Source organism: Eleginops maclovinus, chromosome 21 (genome assembly GCF_036324505.1).
Source record: "Eleginops maclovinus isolate JMC-PN-2008 ecotype Puerto Natales chromosome 21, JC_Emac_rtc_rv5, whole genome shotgun sequence".
In the NCBI taxonomy this organism is placed as follows: Eukaryota; Metazoa; Chordata; class Actinopteri; order Perciformes; family Eleginopidae; genus Eleginops; species Eleginops maclovinus.
In genome coordinates, this window is record NC_086369.1 from 6,525,131 (window position 1) to 6,537,693 (window position 12,563).

Below are 12,563 nucleotides of genomic sequence, written 5' to 3' on the forward strand. Positions count from 1 at the left end.
ACATGTATGGAGTTTGCTTTACGGCAAATACACAGACAATTACCACACAACTGTTTTTAGATCTTTAGCCTATTGTAAGCACATATCTCTCCTGTAAATTCACCATAAATTGATGCTTTCGCCCACAAAGCTCTTTTAATCCAACTGTGTACCACAACCAATGGTAAACAAACAATATAAGGAATTAAGTCAAATTAAAGGTCTCCTATTATGCTCTTTTATGGCATATATTGTAGGTCTAAAATATATATTAAAAAAGCATGTCTCTGACGTGTTTTGCTCAAAATACCAAACAGATTATGCATTTTTGCATGTCCGCTAAAGCTGAGCTGAAGCTGGCCACGCCCCTTCGGAGCAGCATGACCTCTCGGTCCGAAGAGCGAAGTTTCTAGCGGAGAAACTCAGCTAAACACTGTCGTGATTAAACGCAATATTATGTTCCATATCACATCAAGCATTATTTCTGAAACCCTTCTCAGTGTTTACCACTAGAAGAGTGACATTATATGTATTATATATACAACAACTCTCAGTCCCACATCCTGCTGAACACACAGACACACAGAGGTGCTGTGGAGGGGATTCAGCTAGTGACTGTATATGGGGGACGATAGGTTGGGAGGTGTCACGTGGATGGGACGTTGCCAGGAGTTCAATGTAAAGCCAGCCCACATTTCCGATATGACGTCATATCGGCAGTAAACCTGGAACAGCTCGTTTGCACCCCCGTTTTTATAGATGTGGGTAAGGAGGAGAAGAGAGAGGGTTGTATTTTCTGACACTTTGGGAGTCTGTTTACACACCAGGGACACATATTTATGTATAAAAGACACCAAAAAGTGCATTTTGCATAATAGGGGACCTTTAAAGCAACTTATATTTCATTGGCCAATTATAAAATTACACTTATTAAACATAGGTAGGTTAGTAGTGTCAGTTTAAACCACCATTTCCCCCAAAATCATGTACTTGTCGCTTTAATACTTAGCTTTAATGGAGGGCATCAGGAAAAGTTGAATCACAGCAGTTATTCCAATACTTTCATCATGCAAGAAGAGTAAAACTCCCTGAGAATTATCTAGACTAAACACTTATTATTGGCTAGCTAACATGTAGCTAAATGGTATACCCTGCTTTTGTCTCTTGAACAAGCCTATTCCCAGTCATTTAATAGAATTTGTACAATGTTCAGCAAGACAGTGTTTACTCTTTGAGTGTGGAAAGGTAAAACTGGGAGTTTATTTTTGTTTTCTGACATTGGATGTGCTAACAATGCTAGCCGGCTAGCAACAGCATGGGAAAAGTTGCATCCTGTTTGCTCCCTGATATCATTGAGCTTCGTAAGCAAATGGAGCATGCAATCCAATATGTGAGCTGGTGGGATCAATGGAAGGGCATAATGTTTTAATGCATTTGGGGATGTGTCCATGTCCGTGTGTGATCAGAGTGTATTTAGGTCTAACAAAAAGACAATAAATATATAACTTTTATCAGTTGCAATTGTGGTAAATCCAAGCTGACTTCAGCTGCCACTATCCGTGAAGGAGCCACAGCTTTTGCTACCAGAGTAAACAAAAGATTGATTTGTTTGTGGAATATCACAACGAAATTGCCTTACTTCAACCATTCTTGTGGGATCCAGCTTCAAAAGTCTCTCTTCACATTAACCGTAAGAACAAATCCTTTCAATAAACATCTTGTGGTTGCAAATTAAATCACATCTGTATTCATTTCTAGTTTACACATTTTCTAGTTTATTTGTTGCATCCCTGGAGCCAGGGTTTTCAATTAGGACTTCCCTGAAAGGTGGCAAGTGTTCCAGGCTTTTGACAGCAAGCTTAGACTGCATATCACCCAGATGCTTTTCTTTCCATTTTGAAAAGAGCGGAAATAATGTCACCTTGTGTTATGCACAATGAGAAAGTAAGGAAGAGCCAAACAGAGAGCAAGCACAAACAAGACAGAAATGAGGACAGGATGAGACAGAGACATAGACAAGGGGCAGGAAGGGATGGTACGGCAAAGGGAAAGGCATTGGCTTTGTCATGACAGTCTCCTCTCCCATGGCGGGGAAGATGTGTGTTCACATGCTCCAGTAGTCAGGCTGAAAAACCCAGGCCTGTTGCATTCACTCCAGCAGAGCAATAGCACTCATGGTTGTCTGGCTGGCAAAGAGCTTGTTATCCCCCCATCCCATCCCATCCCCTTCATCTGTTTGCTCTATCCACATCCCTTTTTTTCTCCCCACACCACAAGCATCTGCATTCTGTTTGCTTCAACGAGCCCCCGTGTTTCTTGGCCACCGTGTAACAAGGAAACAAGCGGCGTCTTTTTAGTCTCCTCGCATGACACAGGTGAACACAAACAGCACGGACAACAGCACAGGTGGCGTTTGCAGCAGCGATTGCGTCCTGATCCTGAAAATCCAATCCAGTCCAGTCAAGCCTAAGTAGCTTCTTCCCCCCTGAACCGTCCTGCCGGTGACAGAAGTGAGTCCCCCAATCTCAAGACAAAAACGAAATGAACAGTGATAGTCTAATGGAGTCAATCAAGCAACAAGTGTCAAATGGGAATACAAAGGCACGCATGAAGAGCCCGTCTGACTGAATACACTCGGTAATGAATGCCGGAGGAAAACTCAGGTCTCCTTCTTCTTATCGGGCATATTTCAAAAGTTTCTCATTAAGTCCAGGAGATTCTATTGTACCCATTAAATGTTCTCTCTGCCTTTATGTGAATGCGATTGTATGAGCCAAGAACACTTGCTGAGTCAGTGGGTGTAGGGCAAGCAGAACAAAATACATTACCAATATTCATTTTTTTTTCTTTTCTTGAGTGAATATAAAGTAAGGAATTGTTTTAAGTAAAAATAGACTTTAGGAGGGAGAGCTGATTGTGTTCCAATTGAAAAACAAGGACAAATACCTGCTGTCATGCCTGGAATATCTCAATTTGTTAAAAATGATCCCACGTTCATGCATCATCCTAATGGAATAAAGTTCCAAGATTAAAAGCATAATTATAAAACTACCTCTGCTGCTTGAGAAACAGGGATGAAACAGCCAGAATGTTCCTTTCTAAATTGTGGATTTCCCTTGATGCCATCGGTTGAAGGTGTTGCTAAACACCTTGCCCAAACTGTCCAATTATACCTTCGCAACTGTAACTAGGGAAAGCAATCAGTGGATTTTCTCCATGTGTTGAAGCAATGTGCATGCAGCTGAGGGAAGGTTGGCTCTTAAGAGTTTGGAGGCTTCTTTTAGCCTTTCCAAAACCAAAAAAGACCAAGTGTGGAATGGATTCATTAGTATGGTAAGCTGCTAACGTTAGCATGTCGGGCTAGGACAAAGAGGATACTCCGTGCTAAACTATAAAATAAAATATAAATATTATCAAGCATGTCCACTGTGTAGAAGCTGCTCGGTTCTTAGAATTGTGGGGTAACGTTAGCATGAATAATTATTAGTGTTTTGGGGGAAATTTGGGAGAATGGGTTACATTTGCTAAACGTGACGGTAGCTGTAACGTGAAAGCTGTGACATACATTGAATCCAATCAAAATATTAACCGGGCACACTTTGCGGTATTCACAAGTATTGTATCATTGTCCAAATAATCGTGGATCGTATAAAAAACGTACAGCCTTCATATTTAAGTAGTCAGCAGGTGTGTAAGACCCTTTAAAGACTCCTTGTCTTGAATGTCAGCAGAGTATTTTGAACCAAGTGATGAAGAAAATGATAGCAAGTAACCTTTACAAGTAAAAATGAGAAACCTGCTTTTGTCTAAGAACAAAGACAAATTTCTTCAAAAATAACTAATAACTTTGAGAGTTATATATATATATATATATATACAAGGATACTTAAAAAATCAAGCTATATTTTTAGTTTGAAACAAAAAGTATAAACTGACTGAGATTCATAGAGACGGAGAAAAAAGATGACAAACAATGGATCAATTCGTCATTGTGGAAAATGGTTACAGTTTAAATCAATAAAACCAACAAGCCTTGTTGATTACAAATGTCATCAGACAAAAGTCTCCAATATACAATGCTTCTTGTCTGTACACCATCTCCCACTTTCACTTAACTTGAACTCTATCTTCGAACTTCCAACACTTTGATTTCTCATGTGAGGAAAGAACCCCCGCGTCTGAAATGAGAAAAGTTCTCCGCTGGTGCCACAGCAAAGCTCAGTCCAGAGTGGCACAAGTTGATTGAGTTGATAGTGTGAGCGTCTAAAACCCTGTAAGCCGTTTCTACAAAAGGCCCCAGCGGGCTTTCCATGGTTCAGGAGTGCACCGGGGCCACACTGGCTTCAGCTGACAGGAACCCCCCCCCCCCCCCCACCTCCGCGCAGGTCCCGGCAGCTGCCAGGATGAAGAGAATACTCTGAGTGGACAAAGTGACAGGAGCTGATGTGGTGGTCCGCGTCCGTCACAGCTTTCATTTCCTACGCCATGCCATTGATTCCCTGGCCGGGTGACATTGGTGACACTCTCTTTTAATGTGTTGCAAAGAGCTTGACCTGTGGAGCACATCTCTTGAGGGTGGGAGCAAAACTCCAAATGGAAACTATCACTTTCTCCCTGGCAGTTTCAGGGAAAACCTCTCCACAGCGACACTTTTGGATCTGGGGGATGTTTTTTCGCTTTCACAAAGAAAAGAATCCCAAGGGAGGGATATAAAAGAGCTGCCCCGAAAAAACAAAAGTGAGCAAATTGCAAAAGGGCGTGGGCTAAGATCAGTGATTAGTTATGAGGGGGGGGAAAAAGCGTTTGATATCATGGCTCTACAGGGAGGCGTTTGCGTATAATTTTCTTCTGAAACCTGAGAGCAGCGTCAATTTGAGCATTGAGACGAGCGGTCGGATTCCTCCGTTGTGTTGTCAAAGCTGTTTGACATACTGTTTCAGCAGCGGGAAGCGGGAAGGAGTGCCCATGTAGACACAAGCCTGCATTTGGCGAGTGAAATTAAAGGTCATTTTGAGAAAGCGAAAATTAATGTGAGCTATCTATTTCAGCCTTTTAAAAAAAAACGTGACATATTTCAGCCTGACACATTTTAATTAGGCCATCAATAGTATGGCAACAGTGGCTAATGGTGCAGAAGACACAACCAGGATAAGTTGCCTTCACTTTAACTGTTGTTGAAACATTTAAATGGCATTTAAAGCGCTGTGTTGACAAAACAGAGGCTATTTAAACAGTTTTCTGCTAATTAACTTGATTTATGCTGTCAATATGTGCTGATTCTGATGTGCTATTGGTACAAAAAGTCATAATAGTACACTAAGTCACCTAATAAATCAATATCAATACTACCATCTTTGCTTTTTTCCATTTTCTAACTGATTCTTCTGAGAAAAATTGGGCCATCTGCATAGATCTAGAATACTGTTTGTGATTCAATTACACTTTTTATTCTTTTCTAGAAAAGCAAAAACAATCCTCCACTGGCAGATTTTGGTTTTCCAAAAAGAGGAACCCTTCTTCATTGGCGACACACTCTTTAAGCTGTTCCTGCTTTTGTCCCCTCCCCCTCTGTCCCTCCCGCCTCTTCCCAGAGAATAAATAAGATAAGGGAGAGCAATGAACGCATCCATCATTCAAAGTGGAAAAGGGTAATTTAGCTTGGCCCTCCTGACAGCTTTACAACTTTGCACGCTATTCTATTTTAATTGGCAATCATGAATTAACTGAATGAAAGCCCTGTTCACTGCCGATGTGTTTCTCATTGCAGCTTTTAATTGGGTTGACTTGATGAGTTCCTGAGATAAAACCAGACAATATATTCTCGTGATTGGCAACTCGTTTGTTGCCATATAATTAGGCTACAGACAAATCAAATACACAACTGTTTCCTCCTCAGCCAGCTTGAGGGAGTGCTACCTACAACAGTGACATAATACACAAATCCATGATGGAGCAGGATTCAGACTGGCGTGTTGCTCGACTTTGTAATCTGTCATTGTTCTGTTATGTATCCATTTGTCTCAAGCAATTATCGAATCTGCAGATCAATAGAAAGCGGTCACCTGCTCAAACTGTCACATGTGTTTCCGTGCCAAAGCGTGGTCATACTTTTACAGGAAAATGGAATAATCAAATCCTGCAATGATCTGATTTGAATATCATGTAAGTCCGCTCAAATAGAGCTAATTCTTTTTTTCCCCTCTTGCTGCTGCTTCTTAATGATTAAAACAATCCCTGAGGCTCCTCAGACTCACCCTACACTTTTACATATAAGGTCAAATGTTCAAAGCTTTTTCTCCATTTTAGAAATGGTGGGGAAAAGGGAATTAAACTTTAATGGGCTGATGAATAAATATTTTTTGTCTCCAGGACTCAGCACTTTCTCCCATTCCTGCAGCTGGCTTAATTAACTCTTCCTCGAGCCTTTTGTAAATGAACACATCTCTTTCAGTGTCCTTCGACATTGTTTTTCTGCTCCTTCTTCCATTTCTCCTTTTTCACCAGTCAAAGTTTGTAGGACAGCTTTTTCGTGCAGCAATGGAGGGATGAATAATTATTCAACCTAGAGACACTGTTTTAACTTACAGTGCAGATTTCTTCCTTTAGATGTTAGTCGGACCAGTCGCTTGAGGCTAGAGCTCACTTGGGATGTTTTTGTTCTCGCCAAATAGTATGCGAATCACTTAAGAATAGAATACTTTTATTTCTGAAATTCATAGTACAGCAGGCTACAGACTTGGACTTAATATCTGTAACTGAATTATCCCTTATTTATTTTTCTTCAGTTAGGTGATCTACCTGATTGGTCCTGAACTGTGACAGCACAGTTGAAGACAACACTAAACATTATGGGTAAGGCTTAAAGAAATGCCACCAAACGCTTTCAATGCTGGAAATAGCTCATATTTTCAGGTTCATTCATGTTCAAAAAGTGGATAAATCAGTAGAAAAAAAGCAAGGCAATGCCACTAAGGTGGTTAAAACAAGGTTGGACTGCCCGGGTGACTTTGTCTCGCTCAAAACGTAATTCCTGACTCTCGTAGTGAGAACTTGCTGACATGCTATTGGACTCGATTTCCCAGGTTTATTCACGGGTTTCAACACCCTCAATCACTTCCTGCAACCTGAAATATCCCTTTTTCACATCGACATTTGAGAACTTGTGATGATGAAAAGAGGAACCTCAAGTTGTTTGCTCTCTTTTTCTTCTAGTGTTCTGCTCCTCTACAGCTCAGATCCCCACTAGCAGGAGGTTTACACATCACCTCCTAAAGCTCTATGATCACACTACAGTCTGCTTGGAAGTAGATTCCTATTTTTATAACAGTAAAGATGCAAGATCTTTGCTAAAAAGTCCCAGTTAGATAGCTCTGCCAATCCACAACACAATAGTGAGCGTTGGCAGAAACAGGAGTAAAGTGCAGATAGCCACATGCTAACTGTACTGTTTTCTCTTCATGTGGTACAAAAGTGATTACTGCCAATCTCTACGATGAAAAAAAGCATTATTTGTTTATAGTTATTAATGTAATCAGGTTACTTTCTAGACAAGTATAATATGAGGGCGCTGATCTTTTATATAAGATGTATCAGTACTCGTGAGAACATGACGCCCGTATACAAGATGGGGCCGACGAAGTAAACAACAACGCAACTTAGGAAATCCATAAAAACTAAGCTGTCTGACGGTCTGCTTAAAAAGATGTTCAAACTTTTGGAGTAATTGTACAATTTTTGACCAACAAAAACACAGTTTTCTGGCATCTCTTTCAAATTGAACGCGAAAATCTGCATTTTGGTACAAGGGCGCAGCTCCCTGTTAACCGGTTTAGACAAAACCTTGATAATTATTATTCACAGTTCCCAATTTATAGTATGGTACATTATTATTAACTAGATATCGTCTTCCTTTTGACAAAAAAAGTGGTACCCCATTAAGGTGTTTTCTTTCTGGTAGCCATTTTAATACCTACAGCATTGTAATGCCACATTAATATCAGCCCCTGTTTATGATTTTATCAGACAAATATGGTGATTTATTTGTAATACTATCCTTAATAATCCCAACACCTGTCTAGATTCTGGGAGTCGATATTTCTGCACAGTCATTTTGGGGACTTTATCTCGAGTTACTCCCGCTGTCAGTCAGAGTGCAGCTACTCTTGCTGGCTTATATTGTTTTGTTTTTTTCTCTTTGGCCTATGCTCACCCCTCAGATTCTTCCCCGTCACATCTGCCGCCAAGTGATAAATGTGACGTTACTCCATCAGAGGATCATTACATGTCAGGTCCTGCCGTGACAGCGGAACGTCATGGCAGAAAGTCGATGGAGTGGGGTGGTGGTGGGGATTCGTGCGAGTGGAGGAATCGCCTGGTTGAAAAGCCTGCTGGGAAGGATCAATGGCTCATCTAACACCCACATGCCCACTTCCAAGACCAGTCAGGAACACTCTCACACTCCCCGCCTGGCAATGAGGTTGTCCAGCTGCTCGGAATGAGGATTCACAGTCAGATGCAAACCAATTGTTGTGCACCATCATGAGCGGAACCAATAAAATGAAATGAAAAATTGTAGAGATTTGCGGACGTTTGACAAAGATGTTTGGTGGAAAAATGAGGAAAGTCAATTTTTCAACCTTCTATACCCTAACATTAAGCTGAGAACACTGAATATACCGAATATAGACCAAAAAATTTGACATTCCGGTCTTTTATTTCTCTCATTCCTGTAGTATCCTCTGGTATCTTCTGGTATCCTCTGGTATCCTCTGGTATCCTCTGGTATCCTCTCATGTAAGGCAATAGTATGTGAAGTTCAGCACCCTCATATGGACTATAAGTATTGAATATTAAAGTTGTGCAACCCCCTGGCTAGCTTATGGAGCCGCTTTTATGCCTTATAGGGTGTGAAGGAAATTTCCCAAACACACTCTCAAGATTGCAGGTTACTTTTCCTCTCCTTTGTCATCATGCCCCTGTATTCGATGCACATAAGAGATAAAGAAGAAACTGAATGGTTGGAAATATTTGAAATACTTCTATTTTTGCCGACGGATTGAAGGGTTGGTGCCCCTCATGTTTGTATGGTCAATATGAAGCTAACGCTAGCAGCCAGTTAGCTTAAATTATCATAAAGTCTAAAAAAAACAGACAGGATTTAACATCATTCATGGCTTTAAGAGGTATTTGCAAGTGTGTTTTGTTTATTTGAACGGAGACAAGCTAACCTGCTTCAAGTTTGTTTGCTAACCTGCTAAAGTTCTAGTTTTAAGAAATGCTATGTCGTTTTTGGACTGGGAGCAGTTATGTCCAAGGCAAAGGTTTTTGAAAAGTTTAAACAAACAACATAGAGAGTAACATGATATTTTGTCATCTTTAGCAGGGCCTATTGGCCAGTCTTTATGCTAAGCTAGGCTAACCATCTCCTGGCTGTAGTTTAATATCTATCAGACATTTGGTACATCAATGTCAGTTAACCATTGGCACATATACAGCCGTGGAAAAAATTAAGAGACCACTTCAGCGTTAACATTTTCTCTTGTTTTATTATGTATAGGTATGAATTTGAGTTAAATGAATTTTATTGTATTCTATAAACTACTGACAATTTTCCACTGTGTTAGAATCCAACATACACTGGAATGGCTGCCATACATGTAAAGATTTAAGAAAAACTTGGAGTGGTCTGTTTATTGTGGTGTTAAGACATGAGATTAGGAGAAATACATTTAAATGGGGTGACATTAAATCAAATTGTATAGTGTAAAGACATTTGACTGAAACTTGTGTTTGATATACTGATGGTAGGCATAAAGACAAAGAACTTAAACTTATTTAATATGCATGGAAAATGTCTAGTGACCCACATTTCTTTTATCCAGCAGTGCATATTATCATTGTTATTCGAGACAGAAGACAAAAAAAAGGACAATGCTCATTGAAAAATAGCGCTGTTTTTTCATGGCTAATAGTCCAAAGGCTATTGAAACAGTAATGTAGCCTCGCTTCAAGGAGTGCAAACAGCCAGAGGAACAATAGGGATTCATCAAGCTGCAGCCTCTAAAGCCCCGGATCGTGACAGAGTTAAATGAATTGGTCTATCAGCGCGACACCTGAGAGACAGTCTTTGGGAGTCTGTCAAGATAAACTCTTTAGGATCTTGCGGAGGGTGCATTGCAGCAAGGTCATCTTCACATTGCATCAAACAGGGTGCCTGGAAGAGAGCTTTTGTTCTCTTGTGTGAAGTCCCATTTGCCAGAGGTAACAATTAAGACTCATCTGTCAGCGCACGCTAATGTGTTCATTCCTGATTCCACACCGGAAGACTTCACTTCCTCATTTGTGGTTTCATGGCCATCATTAGAGTCCAAGGTGTTCCAGGTAAAAGTTGCTCCCAGATTGCAGCAACGTCTGTCACTTTGAGCTGCATTTAAAAACAGCTATGATAGTGGTTATTGTAGCAGTCTGCCACTTTTGAAGCTGGAACTTCTCTTTCCAGCTTGAAGTAATCATCTAGTGAAACCTTGGTTGAAAAGGTGCTTTTCAGTGTCACGCGAGTATGGCACCAACCAATCTCCCAGTCTCCCCGCTGTCCCTGGGTCGCATTCATGGTTACAGTGAGCTTTATCAGATGTGACAGCTCGGGTCCAATAAAGCGGAGGTCTTTAACAAGAGTTCTTTTACCTGAATTTGTACACAGGGCGAATGGAAGATTGTATCTCCCCATCCCGCAGCAATTTATTTCTGAGATTTGTGCGTTGTTTGATGTTTTATCATAGCCAAAGGTCAAAGTTGGCATTTTGGGGTTATCACAAAACTTTACAGCCATTTTATTGCTGCAGAACTGTGATCAAATGGCAGTCCTGTGTAAAACAAATGTTGTGTCCTACGAGCCAAGGAGTATAACAGCAATGTATACTTGAATCCGAGCATATTTCAAGCAGTAATGAAGTTGCACTTGAATGAGAGGGAGCTGTTTGTGATTTAGTCACTTGGGAATAACAGACTGCGAGTCAATTCCTGCAGGTCTTTTGGAGAGTGCGCCGGCGAGATAAAGGCAAGGCGACATTGTTTAAGTCTTGATCCTGATGCGGTACTCCTCTGCTGGGGGATTGCACATTTACGATGTAGAAATCAGCCCCATCCTTTGTCCTCTAACCCGCAACGTGCAAATGCGGAGAGAATCCAAACATTCTCCATCCATCTCAAGATTACACGTTGCTTGTTTTCTTGCCCTGTCTCTGCACCCCTCCCCTGGCCTTTTCTCTTTGAAACTCTTTCATTTCACAAACATCTGTCGGCAAGAGGGAATCCCTAATCCCTCAAGGGCTTTCTTTCAAATTTCATTATTGAGACTGCATGCAGATTTGAGTAACTGCAGATGCTACTTTTTTATAAATATATATTTTGTCATCCTTTCTCTTTTAATAGATTTGTGAAGAGAATTTCTTTTTTACACACCATACACTAAATGACAGAGGCTTCAATTTTGCAAACACATTTTAACAGCTTTTTTGTTTCAAGTTTGTTGCTTGGTAAACTGACAAGATTTAACATCACTGATCAGTTGAAGTGGTATTTTGCTTCATTTGAATAGAGACAGGCTACCTCGAGTTTGTATGCTAACCAGTTATGTGAAAGACACCGGAAATCATTTTTAAGTTAAGGTTTTATCTCAGTTTAAACAAACAACATAGAGGGTAACATGATATTTTGTAAGCTTTGGCAACGGTCTATTGGCCAGTCTTTATGCTAAGCTAGGCTAACCATCTCCTGGCTGTAGGTTAATACCTATCAGACATTTGGTACATCAATGTCATTTAACCATAGCGCATATGTATCCCAAAACATCACCATACACTAAGTAACTATGGCTTTAATTTTGCAAACACATTTTAATGGCTTGTTTGATTCCCGTTTGTTGCTGTTTTTGGCATAGGCGGTCGTCTAGGACCATTGGCGCTCATCCTTACATTACTAATTAAATAGAGGAAACACGCTTTTCACCCCGGTTACATTTTTCCTTTGACGCTGAAAAGTGATTAAAGTGGGGGATAGAGACTCAACAGGCGCCCGCAGCTCACAGCCAAAGTGCGGCGGCAGCTCGAGCTGAAAGTGGGACAGAGCGCACGGGTTACGGGGATTGTTGTTGTTAGCATCTGGTGCTAGCTGCGCTAACGGATATAAAAAGGGAGAGATCTGATAACTACAGTTCAGGTAAGGTAAAGGACTCTCTGAGTGTTTAGATAGTTCACTTGCAATTAATCTCAGTGGGTTTCAAACGTTTTGATCATCATTTATGTAAAGAAATATTACCAAGGCACACCAGCTAAAATCTTGCCTAGGGCAGCAAATTGGTCAGAGCCGGCCCTGTATATTTGTACCCGTTAACATCAATGAGAGAAACTAACTTATTCCTTAAATAGCTATTACACCACAGTCCAAGGACATTTTCATACATATTGCATCTTAGAAGAAGCCCTTTTAACACAGATGTCTTTCACAAGATTGAGTTCAGAAAGTATGATGAGTGAACTGACATTCAAAGTGAAAGGATATTCAATTTCTAATCAACACAGCTCTGT